Below are 13,976 nucleotides of genomic sequence, written 5' to 3' on the forward strand. Positions count from 1 at the left end.
ATTTGATCCCCTGCTAAATTTGCCCGTTTGCCCTCTGACGAAGACCAGTCCATCATTTTAATGGTAGGTTTATTGTAGCTGTGAGAGACAGAATAACAACAGGAAAAACCCCAGAAACCCAGAAGACAAAAGTCAGAGATTGATGTGTGCATTATAATGAGGGAAATAAGTATTTGATCCCCTATCAACCAGCCAGATGTCAGGCTAACTGGTATCTTCACTGTATGTAAGGAGCTGAGATTAGAAGCACCTGCTGTAAGGGAGAGGTCTTACCTGTAATCCCAGCTCGTTACAGTACCCGTACAAAAGACACATGTCAACAGAAGCAAACAATCCAGCAGATTCCAAAGTAGCCACCATGACAAAAGACCAAAGAGCTGTCCAAGGATGTCAGGGACAAGACTGTAGACCTGCTCAAGGCTGGACTGGGATACAAGACTTGCCAAGCAGCTTGCTGCCAAAAAGTTATTAAAGCCCCATATTATCCTTTGGAAGGGACGCGGGTGGCGTTGTGGGTTAAACCACAGAGCCTAGGACTTGCTGATCAGAAGGTCGGCGGTTCGAATCCCCACAACGGGCTGAGCTCCCATTGCTCGGTCCCTGCTCCTGCCAACCTAGCAGTTCGAAAGCATGTCAAAGTGCAAGTCAATAAATAGGTACCGCTCCGGCGGGAAGGTAAACAGCGTCTCCGTGTGCTGCTCTGGTTCACCAGAAGCGGCTTAGTCATGCTAGCCACATGACCCGGAAGCTGTATGCTGGCTCCCTCGGCCAATAAAGCAAGATGAGCATTGCAACCCCAGAGTCGGCCACGACTGGACCTTTACCTTTACCTATCCTTCGGAACTGCAGTTTTCAGGCAGGATATGACAAAAAGCCCAACATTACTAAATATTATAACTCTTCAAATCAGATGTCCCTTGCTGGCTAGCATTAAAACAATGAAATAAAGCCCGCTTAGTGTTTGGAGCTGTCCTAAGAAGTTATGTTTTTCCTTATCAAGCAAATATTTATGAAACTAAATGTGAGATTGATTGAAGCTTGGGCACATAATTCTGCCCTCACAAAGTAAGATGGGCAAAGTGTAATAAATTCTCTCTTTATTGTGCATGGGCCGAGTCCCAGAAATATGAAGAACCCATAAATATCATAAATAGGGTTGCCAGCTTTTGATTTCAAAGATGTTAGCCCTCTGGGAGATGTCAGGAAGCAGAGCTGGAGCAGGCAGGACAGATCCAGGAAAGGGCTAGGGGTGGAGCCAACCAATTTGGCTTTGCAAATCAGACCCAGCACTGCTTACCTCACAGAACAGTAAAGTATTGGCTGGCAGGTAAAGGTAAAGGTACCCCTGCCACTACGGGCCAGTCTTGCCAGGGTTGTGCGCTCATCTCACTCTAGAGGCCGGGAGCCAGCGCTGTCCGCAGACACTTCCGGGTCACGTGGCCAGTGTGACAAAGCTACTCTGGTGAGCCAGAGCCGCACACGGAAACGCCGTTTACCTTCCCACTAGTAAGCGGTCCCTATTTATCTACTTGCACCCGGGGGTGCTTTCGAACTGCTAGGTTGGCAGGCGCTGGGACCGAGCAACGGGAGCGCACCCCACCGCAGGGATTCGAACTGCCGACCATGCGATCGGCAAGTCCTAGGTGCTGAGGTTTAACCCACAGCGCCACCCGCGTCCCCATTGGCTGGCAGGAGGAAACCCTAATTCTGAACCCAAAGACAAATGGACGTGAGCAAGACAGCCTTCCAAGCGCTTCCTCACCTGCAGCAGAAGCTATCTATCCATTAGGTTTACCAGACCAGTACAGCACAGAAAAACTGATTTCTTTTCATTTTAATTTCTTGAGAATTCTGGCCCTCCCTAGCCACAGTGCATGTGTATATATGAATGATGTTGTAACGCACTAAGGGGAGCCCTAGACCACATATGGCACCTCAAGATGTTCTTGGGAACACCCCCCAAAAAAACCCCCAAAATATGTCATTTTTTTTTTTTTTTAAAGAATTTGCTCCTGTGGTTCTCCTACTGTGAGGCCACAATGATATTTAGTGGGCACCCCAACCCCCCCATATTAATTATTCTTTTAAATACATTTTCACAGGCTGCTCACATAAATCCCACACTGTGATACTGTGGTGCCAAAAACATTTTATGAGCCCCCCAAGAACCCCACAATGTGTCAATTTTAGATAGGTAGGTGTTGTTGTTGTTTAGTCGTGTCCAACTCTTCGTGACCCCATGGACCAGAGCATGCCAGGCACTTCTGTCTTCCACTGCCTCCCGCAGTTTGGTCAAACTCATGCTGGTAGCTTCGAGAACACTGTCCAACCATCTCGTCCTCTGTCGTCCCCTTCTCCTTGTGCCCTCAATATTTCCTAACTTCAGGGTCTTTTCCAGGGTGTCTTCTCTTCTCATGAGGTGGCCAAAGTATTGGAGCCTCAGCTTCAGGATCTGTCATTCCAGTGAGCACTCAGGGCTGATTACCTTCAGAATGGATAGTTTTGATCTTCTTGCAGTCCATGGGACTCTCAAGAGTCTCCTCCAGCACCATAATTCAGAATCATCAATTCTTCGGCGATCAGCCTTCTTTATGGTCCAGCTCTCACTTCCATACATCACTACTGGGAAAACCAAAGCTTGAACTATATGGACCTTTGTTGGCAAGGTGATGGGTAGGTAGGTAGGTTGGTAGTTTTTACTGACTGCTCTGCCTTCACCATTGGAGGAAGTAAGTCTCTGAATACCAGTTGCTGGGGAAATCACATCAGGGGAGAGCGCTGTCTCACCTATGTTCTTCTTTCAGGCTTCCCACCATGGCATCTGACTGGCCACTGTGAGAACAGAATGCTGGACAAGTATTGCAGGGGGTTGGACTAGATGACCCTTGGTGTCCCTGCCAACTCTACAGCTCTGTGATTCTTTGACCTTATGGGCTTTTGTTTTGATCCATCAGGACTCTTCTTAATGGGCCCTGAAGGCCTGAGTCAGGCATAGGCAAACTGGGCCCTCCAGATGTTTCAGGACTACAACTCCCATCACCCCTAGCTCACAGGACCAGTGGTCAGGGAGGATGGGAGTTGTAGTCCCAAAACATCTGGAGAGCCGAGTTTGCCTATGCCTGGCCTGAATAAATAACCATGTTTTCATCAAGTTCCGGGAACAAAGCACTGTCAGTGCTTGTCTAATTTCCGAGAAGAGGGGTTTTGCACAGGGTGGGAGCCCAACGCAGTAAGAGAAGACCCTCTCTCTGATCATTGCAAGATGGGTATGACTGTTCTTAGGGTACAGTCTTCTTTTATCTTTAAACTGTGTTGAAAAACGAGGCATCAACCACCTATCCTCCAAGATGGTTTTGTTTTAAGTTTTTCGTGTATGCTAAAACTCAGTCTAAGTTGTGTTTTTTTAAATTGTTTAACCACATCAGTTAATAAACATGGATACGTATGCTATAATGTTATTGTTTAGTTAAATAAATTGTTTCAATTGTTATTAAGGAAATGATTATTTCTCTCCTTCCAATAAAGTACAGCAGAAAAGTTGCCCAAATATAACCAACAATTTCATAATTACCTGTCTTTGTATTTCAAATAGTATAACCAAATCAGTAATTTTTGATATAACTGCAAAATCTACTCTGAAAACTTATTATTCCAAAAAGGAAACCTTCATCTGGTTGTAAATATTAAGATTCTACCAGCAAGAATGAGTCTTTCTGTAAAAAAAATGATTTAAATCAAGTCTTACTGACTAGTGATTTCAATCAAGTCTTACTGACTAGGGATTTAAATCGTGATTTAAATCGATTTGATTTAAATGAAATCCGCCCTGATCCCACACAATGTTGTTCCTAAAACTTCTGTAACCCACCATGAGAGCAAGGGGTGGGAATATACGGTAAATAAATACAGAAGGATCAGCTTGAACTGTTGCATTTATTTGTGTCTCGTCGTCCGTCCCGTCCCCCCCCCCCGCCTCCTCCAGATGAGCTTGACAAATTGTGACAGCAATAGTAGCACAGACGTGGCTTAAGGCTACGTCTGCTTTAGCAGCTCACGCAAGTCCAGGGGGAAGGGGCCTTGGCGCCAGATACACACTGTGTGCAGACATTGGGTTTCCAGCGATTTAGAGGTGGGATTGGATGGTATTCCTACGGTTTTGGGTGCAAGGTGTGTGCGGGTGATTGCCTGGATGAAACTGATTTTGCAGGATTTGATAGCGCTTCAGTCTGCGCCCCTCAAAAACGCTGAAACCATTTCTCAGCAGCGTCTCTGAAACCGGTGCAACAGGTGGGAAGTGTGTGTGTGTGAGAGAGAGAGTTTATTTCAGTGTATCAGCAAATGTCTGCCAGATATTATTTCTGACAGGTTATGCGTTTCTCCACCAATCTCTCACAAGCGGATGCCTGGAGCAATTTTTTTGAACTTGCTTTGAATTTGGTTTAATTAATTAATCTGTTTAGTACACGAAGGGGAGGGTGCTTATCTGCATTTTATATAGACGCTGTATGTAAGTGCCCAGTTTTGTGTGTGTGTGTGTGTGTGTGTGTGTGCACTGTGGGAAGGAGAAATCTTGTAAGCCTGACTAACTTCCCCTCCTTTTCAGCAATTCCATAACAAGTCCTCTCCCTCTTTCTGCAACCCAGTGGCGTAGCGTGGGTTGTCAGCACCCGGGGCAAGGCAAGTAATTTGCGCCCCCTAACCCCTAACCTGCCGCCGCTGCCAGTTTCTTCTTGCTGCTGTCTGGTCTGGTCTGGTGTGGTTCTCTCCCACGCTCAGCGCTGCGCTGGGCGGCCGCTGCACTGTCCCTCCTCCAGATAGTCCCTTGCTCTCTCTCCGCACCGCACGCCTGGCACCCCCCCCTCCACAGTGGGCAGTGACCCGGCGGCTCGGATCGGATTCGCACAGCCAGCACTGCAGTGAGAGAGAGTGAGTGAGCCAGGTAGGGGCAGAGAGCTGAGACTGCAAGTGCCCCCCCCAGATGTTGCGCCCGGTGTGGCTGGCCCCCCCCTGCACCCCCCACGCTACGCCACTGCTGCAACCCCCTTGCCTTTTCACTTGTGATGTAGTCTGCTTAATTTCCTGAGTCCATTGACTTGCACACGATTGTGAGTGCACTAGTCAAATGACAATCGGTGTTAGAAACTGGAAGAAAAACGCTATTCGCCACATGGCTCCCGGAAGCATGGTTACGGGTGCAAAAACAGAATGGCTAGTCGCCTTTTTTCCAGTTAAGCAGCACTTTCTTTCTTTTTCAAAACACATGAACTAATACACAATTCACATCAGTGGCACATTTTTAACATCACATTTTTCATAGCAATTCTTCACTGGATGCGGGTGGCGCTGTGGTCTAAACCACTGAGCCTCTTGGGCTTGCCGATCAGAAGGTCGGCGGTTCAAATCCCCGCGATGGGGTGATCTCCCGTTGCTCGGTCCCAGTTCCTGCCAACCTAGCAGTTCGAAAACACGCCAAAAAGTGCAAGTAGATAAATAGGTACCGCTCCAGTGGGAAGGTAAATGGCGTTTCCGTGTGCTGGTCCGGTTTCGCCAGAAGCGGCTTAGTCATGCTGGCCGCATGACCCAGAAAAACTGTCTGAGGAGTGGACAAACGCCGGCTCCCTCGGCCTATAAAGCGAGATGAGCACCACAACCCCAGAGTTGTTCATGACTGGACTTAACTGTCAGGGGTCCCTTTACTTTTACTTCACTGGACACCACAAACATAAATGGGACTCAGCCCCAGCCAGCCAGATGGTGGAAATGTCAAGTGCCATCTTCAACTGGTCACAAGTGGCTGATTTTGAACCCTGATGACAATGGTCAAAAGGTATCACTTTGACATAAGTTATTGCTCTGAAAAAGTCCTGGAGTGGGATGGATCAGGCTGCTGCTGCTGTTTTCTTACATAGATCATGGATGGGGAACCTGTGACCCACTAGATGTTGCTAGACTACAAGCCCCATCATCCATTATCATTGGCCTTGCTTGCTGGGACTGGTGGGAACTGAAGTCCGACAACACCTGGTCTCCCCATCCCTGACGTCAATCATCAGCTGTGTCATTCTGATCTCTCAGCAATATCTGTACGCCATCCAGAGTGGCTGGGAAAACCCAACCAGATGGGTGGGGTATCATCATCTCAATTTTCAAGGCAGGATTTGCACTGTAATTCTTTTTACAACTCTGCTTCCCCCTCTTACCCCAAAATGGAAAGCTCTCTCTCTCTCTCTCTCTCTCTCTCTCTCTCTCTCTCTCTGTGTGTGTGTGTGTGTGTGTGTGTGTTGAGTGGATATGTGAACTTGGAAGTGTAGAATTGTGTCCTGAATATGCATGTCAAACCTCCTTCAGTGGCTCAAGTGTCCAAGGGAAATATCCTTCTGTAAACAAACAGAAAATGCCATAATAATAATAATAATAATAATAATAATAATAATAATAATAAACATAAAATAATAATTTTATTTGTATCCCGCCTCCCCAGCCAAAGCTTGGCTTAGAGCGGCTAACATCATATAAATAAGACAATATGCATAAAAACAAGTGATTAATCAATTAAGATCATAGCTGTCAACCTTCCCTTTTTTGGCAGGAAATTCCCTTATTCCAGCACCATTTCCTGCTGCTTCCCGCTGCTATCCCGGATTGTTAGATATCCCATAGACTGTCCCCGGGACAGGTGAGGCTGCTGACCCCTTATTTTCGAGGCTGCTGATCCCTTATTTTCAAATCTGAAAGTTGACAGCTATGATTAAGATACATCCCACAATTAATTCAAACAATTTAAAATTAAAACTGGACCAGTGGCAATCTTCAGGTTAAAATTGAAAGCGGTTAATACTCGCCACGACCAACTGTTTCCACTGATATTGTAAGGACCTATGAGCTGGCTGGGAACCTCCTCCATGCTTGTCCGTATACAAGCATGCTCTGGTTATCTCCCGCTTGGACTACTGCAATGCACTCTACGTGGGGCTAACTTTGAAGGTGCCTCGGAAACTACAACTAATCCAGAATGCGGCAGCTAGACTGGTGACTGGGGGCAGCCGCCGAGACCATATAACACCGGTCTTGAAAGACCTACATTGGCTCCCAGTACGTTTCCAAGCACAATTCAAAGTGTTGGTGCTGACCTTTAAAGCCCTAAACAACCTCAGCCCAGTATACCTGAAGGAGCGTCTCCACCCCCATCGTTCTGCCCGGACACTGAGGTCCAGCGCCGAGGGCCTTCTGGCGGTTCCCTCATTGCGAGAAGCAAAGCTACAGGGAACCAGGCAGAGGGCCTTCTCGGTAGTGGCGCCCGCCCTGTGGAACGCCCTTCCAGCAGATGTCAAAGCGATAAACAACTACCTGACATTCAGAAGACATCTTAAGGCAGCCCTGTTCAGGGAAGTTTTTAACGTGTGATATTTTACTGTATTTTTGGTTTCTATGGAAGCCGCCCAGAGTGGCTGGGGAGGCCCAGCCAGATGGGCGGGGTATAAATAATAATTATTATTATTATTATTATTATTAAGAGAAAATGAGTCAGACTGAACCCTGACCAAAGGCCTGGCAGAACAGCTCCATCTTGCAGGCCCTGCGGAAAGATGTCAAATCTCACAGGGCCCTAGTCTCTTGTGAGAGACTGTTCCACCAGGCCGGGGCCATAGCCGAACCTTGTTGAACGGCTGGATAAATACTGGAGGATGTTAACTGAGAACAAAATGCAGCAGTAGGGGTTCATCTTGGACATATCTTATGTCCGGAGAGTGGGGAGCCAGTTTTAGAAAATGGTATGAAATTGAATTGATTTGGAAATGGCTTGTAAAAATTTGGGAAATCGATAAAATTAATTGGTAATAATAATAATAATAATACAACCTTGCTGAACCAAAGGTTCTTCTCTCTCTCCACCCCACCCTTCCCTCACATGCCACATTTAAACAGTGGCTGTTAGTAGATCGTGGCCACAGTGTGGGGAAGGATGAAATAATTGCCAGCACATGGCCGTACCAGATGACAGCAAAAGGTCTACTTGCAGTGGTTATGCACATATAGGGTAAAACCAAGCCACCAACTTATGTCAGGTTTGGTGTGAGTGCTATTCCTTCCAAAGATAATAGCAGATGTATCATTCATTTATATAATTTCTGCCATGGCTTTACTACGCTCAAAGGGGCTCACATATTGATTAAAAACGACATTGACAGTGAAACCCTATTAAAAATAAAACTAGCAATTCATCACTTTAAAAACACAATAAAAACAAATCCAATTACAGCGGAACCATAAATGACATCTTCCACCAGCAAAGAAACCCCTCCACCAGAAAACATTGCAGCAGTACCCCCCCCCCTTTTAAAACTGTGTTTTATGTAGCTTTTGGGCTGCCCCCATGAGTTCATGCCATAACCTTGGGGGCAATGGTCGAAAAGTCCCTGCTACTCAGTATTGTCCATGCAATGTCTTGGCGGGCAGGCAGGCACTGCAAATGGATCCCTCTTCCCCAGATCTCAACGAACAGGAGGGCTAACTGTATTTTTTATTTCTTTACCTTTTATTTAAAAACATATATACCGCTGTATCATTTAAAATGTATCACATCTGTTTACAACCATATAAAACATAAAGCCATCAGTGCTTTTTTGCTGGGGCTATTCAAGGGCACAGAGTACCAGCACCTTTAAAAAAAAAATGTTAAAAGTTACAGGCAACAGGTAACAACTTCATGGTGAGTACTGGCACTTTTTTCTAGGGGGAAAAGCACTGAAAACCACATATTCAAATCATAAAAAGTTAAAATCACGTGAAAAGTAAAAGGATACTTTGCATGCTGAAAGGCTCAGGTTCAGATATCTCAAGATAATAAAAAACAACAACCAGGCAGCAGGTTATGGAAAATACCTATCCTCTGGCCAAGAATCTGAAGAGCTACTGCCAATCAGAGCAGACAATACTGGGCTAGGTGAACAAATAAATTGATATAAGGCAATATAAAGGTAAAGGGACCCCTGACCGTTGGGTCCAGTCATGGCCGACTCTGGGGTTGTGGCGCTCATCTCGCTTTATTGGCCAAGGGAGCCGGCATACAGCTTCCGGGTCATGTGGCCAGCATGACTAAGCTGCTTCTGGCGAACCAGAGCAGCGCACGGAAACACTGTTTACCTTCCCGCCGGAGCGGTACCTATTTATCTACTCGCACTTTGATGTGCTTTCGAACTCCTAGGTTGGCAGGAGCAGGGACCGACCAACGGGAGCTCACCCCGTAGCGGGGATTCGAACCACCGACCTTCTGATCGGCAAGTCCTAGGCTCTGTGGTTTAACCCACAGCGCCACCCACATCCCATAAGGTAATATAAATTGATATAATTCCTCTGTTCATTCAGACAGAGGCTTTGGTCTCAAGGCTGCTTTGCAGAGCCTGGGCCTCAGAGCAGGGCCAGACCATTGCTGAGGGCAGCGTGGCCTTTGAAGTCGGGGCAGATTTCTGCACCTTGCTTATGCCTGGTGTGCTGAGCTCTGGCATCCAGCCTGCAGCGAGAGAACCGCCCCACGGGATAGCCGTGACTTCATTAGGGGAAGCGTGCCTATTATTTATTCATCAGCTGTTTAAAGTGGGAAAAGATGTTCTTCACGCCGTTGGGCTAATTCCACCCATTGCCATGTGCTCTGTTTTCTTTTTACAAAGTGAATGGCAGCAGGCCTTTATTCTCCATTTTGGGGAGTAGATACATTTAATTACAATGCAATTTCGATTTAATTTTTATTCTGACCTTCGTGCTGTACACAGCCCTCTCTACTCCCCTATTTTATCCTCTCAACAACCGTGTAAGGTAATTTTGGTTGAGAGAGAGAGAGAGAGAGAGAGAGAGAGAGAGAGACTGAGTGGCTCAAGGTCACCCAGCGACAGCTTCTTGGCGAAGTGGCGATTCGATGCTGGGTGTCTCGGATTCTAGTCCAACCCTCTGACTACGACACCGCCCTGACCCGCAATGTGGTAAGGCAGCTTCAGCAAACAGTACAGTGGTACCTCGGGTTACAGACGCTTCAGGTTACAGACGCTTCAGGTTACAGACTCCGCTAACCCAGAAATAGTGCTTCAGGTTAAGAACTTTGCTTCAAGATAGAAATCGGGCTCCGGCGGCGCGGCGGCAGCAGCAGGCCCCATTAGCTAAAGTGGTGCTTCAGGTTAAGAACAGTTTCAGATTAAGAACGGACCTCCGGAACGAATTAAGTACTTAACCTGAGGTACCACTGTATTTGGAAAGTGAGCAAACAAATTTTCAGCTAAATATAAAGGCCAAATATAAAGATTTGCTTGCATATGTGCAAGGCGGAAGGATATACAGTGGTACCTCGGGTTACAGACACCGCTAACAATTAAGTGAGGCCCACCTCCTTCCTGAAATCCAGAAAAAGTTTTATCTGCTGTGTTTCAAGAAGGCCACAGCAATGGCAGACCCTTCGGAAGGAGATGGGACACCCCTCTCCATTCCTCTACCTTAGCAGTTGGGGGGCAGCTTTGCCCTCAGTTCATGGGAGAATGAGGCAAGTAGAGGGGTGCAATCCTGTAGCAGAAGCAATCAGGAGAGAAACTGGCAGCTCCTGGCAGAACGACAACCCACCCTTCTCTCTCATAATGTCTTCCCAGAAGTCCGGATCACTTTCTGTGGTGCTTTTTCTTGCACTAGCCACAGTTTGGCTGCCATCTTTTATTAGCAACTTTCATCTTGCACCTTTAACTCCTGCTGGACATGAAAAATTTAAGCGTGGGAGGTTTTCCTCTTCGTTTCAGTTTTGTACTGGGGAAAGCTCTGTTTGTAAAGGTGTCACTTTTTATCAACTGTAGGGGCATCCCAGCAAGTCATGTCAGTAGTGGGCAGGATGGGGCATAGCTGGTGCTGTGGTCTAAATGACTGAACCTCTTGGGCTTGCTGACTGGAAGGTCAGCGGTTTGAATCCCCGTGATGGGGCGAGCTCCCATTGCTCTGTCCCAGCTCCTGTCAACCCAGGAGTTCAAAAGCACACCAGTGCAAGTAGATAAATAGGTACCACTGTGGCGGGAAGGTAAACGGCATTTCTGTGTGCTCTGGCTTCCGTCACTGTGTGCCGTTGCACCAGAAACGGTTTAGTCCTGCTGGCCACATGACCCGGAAAAGCTGTCTGCAGACAAACGCCAGCTCCCTTGGACTGAAGGCAAGATGAGCGCCCCAACCCTGTAGTCACCTTTGACTGGACTTAACCATCCAGGGGTCCTTTACCTTTTTTTACCTTTTAGTGGGCAGGGTATCAAGAGACTCTTTGTAACCATCTGCAGCCGTGGCCAGAAGAGGTGGGAGGAGTGGGGGTTTTCTGAACCTCCCCATTGCATGGGGTGTGTGGGAGAGATAAAATCTACAGCTGGGACCTCCAGGTTGCAAAATGGAACCCCATAAGGAAACGGCCTAGAGCCGGAGATGATGGGAGCTGTAGTTCAACAGCTAGGCCAAAGGTTTCCCATCCCTTCTATAGTGGGTCAAGATGTACACAATAGAGTTGATATATATTTCAATAGCCGAAATGCCAGCAGGTGCGTTTTCCTCCTTGTACACCAGTTTAGGAATCCATAATTTGCAGCTGCTTCCCAGCAGATGTATGCTGATGGCAGATGCAGTACAAATAGCACTCTGTGACTCATGCATGAAAACTGTGCTTCATTTTCCACGTCAGAAGAATATATAGCTCTCAAAGTGGCCTTACATATCCGCCGTGAAGAAAGCAAATTTGGAAGGAGCAGGACATTTGAAGGGCAACGAGGACAGTCTCCTCCAGGAAGACCAGCTAATTGGGGGAGAAGGTTTCAGCCCCTCCGGCCCCTTCTCCCAATCAATTCCACCTTTCTCCCGGGACGGATGATGTATTTTTCATCTGGCAGCAAGAACAGGCGAGGGATGGTTCAAACTCTCCAGCTGCCAACTCCAGTGACCTCAAAAAAGACCCCTCCCAGCCCCCTGATCTCCGTTTCTGATTGGTGGTTCGAGTTAAGGAGTTGAGGAGTTGGGGGATTGGGGCTTGTTGCAAAGGAAATTAAGAGATGAGGGAAGGGAGGTATTTTTTGGGAGGGGGTGATTTCAGGGCAAGCAAGCTGGGAATCGTAAGCAGGGCAAAGAAGTCAGACGGAGTACAGCTGTAGAGAACTTTGCTGAAAACTTGGCAGCAGTTCCTGCGAGCCCTTTGCCCAGTCTGAATCTTCTGCTGCTTGAGTTCTTATCTATGATTCTACTCCCCGGGTAACATCCATGACAGCCACTAGGCTTCTGTTTTGTCCTTAAGCTGCAACTATTTTGCAGTGCAACAGCTTCCTTGCTCCTGACTTCATGCTGGGAGCAACAGTTGGGTTTCGTTGCAGTGAGAAAGCATGCAGTGGTGTCTGCAGTATTTCGTTCCAGAATAAGCCTGCCCGATTTAGGAAGCTACTGGTGCAGAAGAACCTGTCGCCCTCTGGATGTTGATGGGACTTCGACTCTCACCAGCTCCAGCCAGTATGGACAATAGTCGGGGGTGATGGGAGTTGTAGTCCAACATCTGGTGGGCTCCAGGTTCCCCATCAATGGCCTAATCTGGATGGTTAAGAGTGTGGTGCTGGTAATGCTAAAGTTGCCGGTTTGATCCTGTATGGGACAACTGCATATTCCTGCCTTGCAGGGAGTTAGAATAGATGATCCTTAGGGTCCCTTCCAACTCTATAATTCTATGATTCTAATCTGATTGGCAGTGATTCTTTCCAGAGTTTCAGGCCAGAAGTCTCTCTATCACCTGCTGAGCCCCTAGTAGTAGTAGTAGTAGTAGTAATTTATTACTTATACCCCGCCCATTTGGGCAGCTTCCGACAGGATATTAAAAACACGATAAAGCATCAAACATTAATAAACTTCCCTAAACAGGGCTGCCTTCAGATGTCTTCTAAAAGTCAGTTGTTTATTTCCTTGACAACTGATGGGAGGGTGTTCCACAGGGCGGGCGCCACTACCAAGAAGGCCCTCTGCCTGGTTCCCTGTAACTTTGCTTCTCTCAGTGAGGGAACTGCCAGAAGGCCCTCGAAGCTGGATCTCAGTGTCCGGGCTGGACAATGGGGGTAGAGATGCTCCTTCAGATATACCGGGCTGAGGCCGTTTAGGGCTTTAAAGGTCAGCACCAACACTTGGAATTGGAAACGTCGTGGTAGGCTGTTATATTAAGTCTTCATTTGGCTTGGTTCATCACTTTGTTGCAAGCCTGCACAGCCTTGGGGCAGGCCTGTTCTGGGGCAGGGAGAGGATAAATTGTTATTTTGGATCCTAGGAACATACAAAACTGCCTTGTCCCAAGTGGGCCCATCTAGCTCAGTACTTTTTTTTTTTTTAGTAAGTTGAGACCTGTGTTGCCACCATTACATTTATCATCTCTATAATATGAGCTCAGAATTCATGCATCTGAGAACCTCTCCACAGCAATGCCACTGATATACTGCATTAAACGCTGAGCACTGTATGACAATGAGGTGAATGGATAGCTTGTGTGCTGGGCCCGGGGGTAATCCGTGAAACGCGGTCCAGTCCAGGATCCAAAGGTTCCGCTGGGAGTTAGTCCGACAGAGCGAAGGCAGGACACGAGGCAGGAAACCAGGCAAGGACAGATCTCAGGCATGATCCAACAGCCTTTTATCTTTGTTGGGGTAGCGGCTGGTCCTGATCACCCAGTGACTCACCTCCCTGTCTCGCCCGAAGGTGAGCACTCCTCCTGTAAGTACTCAGGTCTCTCCTTCTCTCAGACCTCAGTCTCTGCAGCTCGGGAGACGTCGGTGGGTCACTAGACCCAGAGGCCGCCTCAGCCTCCCCTGACCAAACTGGTAGTGGAGCAGCTGTAAGTGATGGCCCAACTGGAGGCAACGAGGTAAGGGCAGGCTCAGGCCCCTGACTCGGCCCAGCTGGTGTTTGTTGCAGGGGAACCTGTGCAGACCGGGACTCTTCAGGATCAG

General features: G+C 47.5%; 1 protein-coding gene across 1 annotated transcript in view; it reads left to right on the forward strand.

Moving 5' to 3' along the window:
• MAP3K12 (mitogen-activated protein kinase kinase kinase 12) overlaps positions 1–13,976 on the forward strand; it is a 110,078-nt gene that overhangs the window by 18,251 nt on the left and 77,851 nt on the right. The gene's annotated exons all lie outside the window — the stretch shown is intronic.

The sequence above is a fragment of the Podarcis liolepis genome, assembly GCF_965112155.1.
Source record: "Podarcis liolepis genome assembly, chromosome: 2".
In the NCBI taxonomy this organism is placed as follows: domain Eukaryota; kingdom Metazoa; phylum Chordata; class Lepidosauria; order Squamata; family Lacertidae; genus Podarcis; species Podarcis liolepis.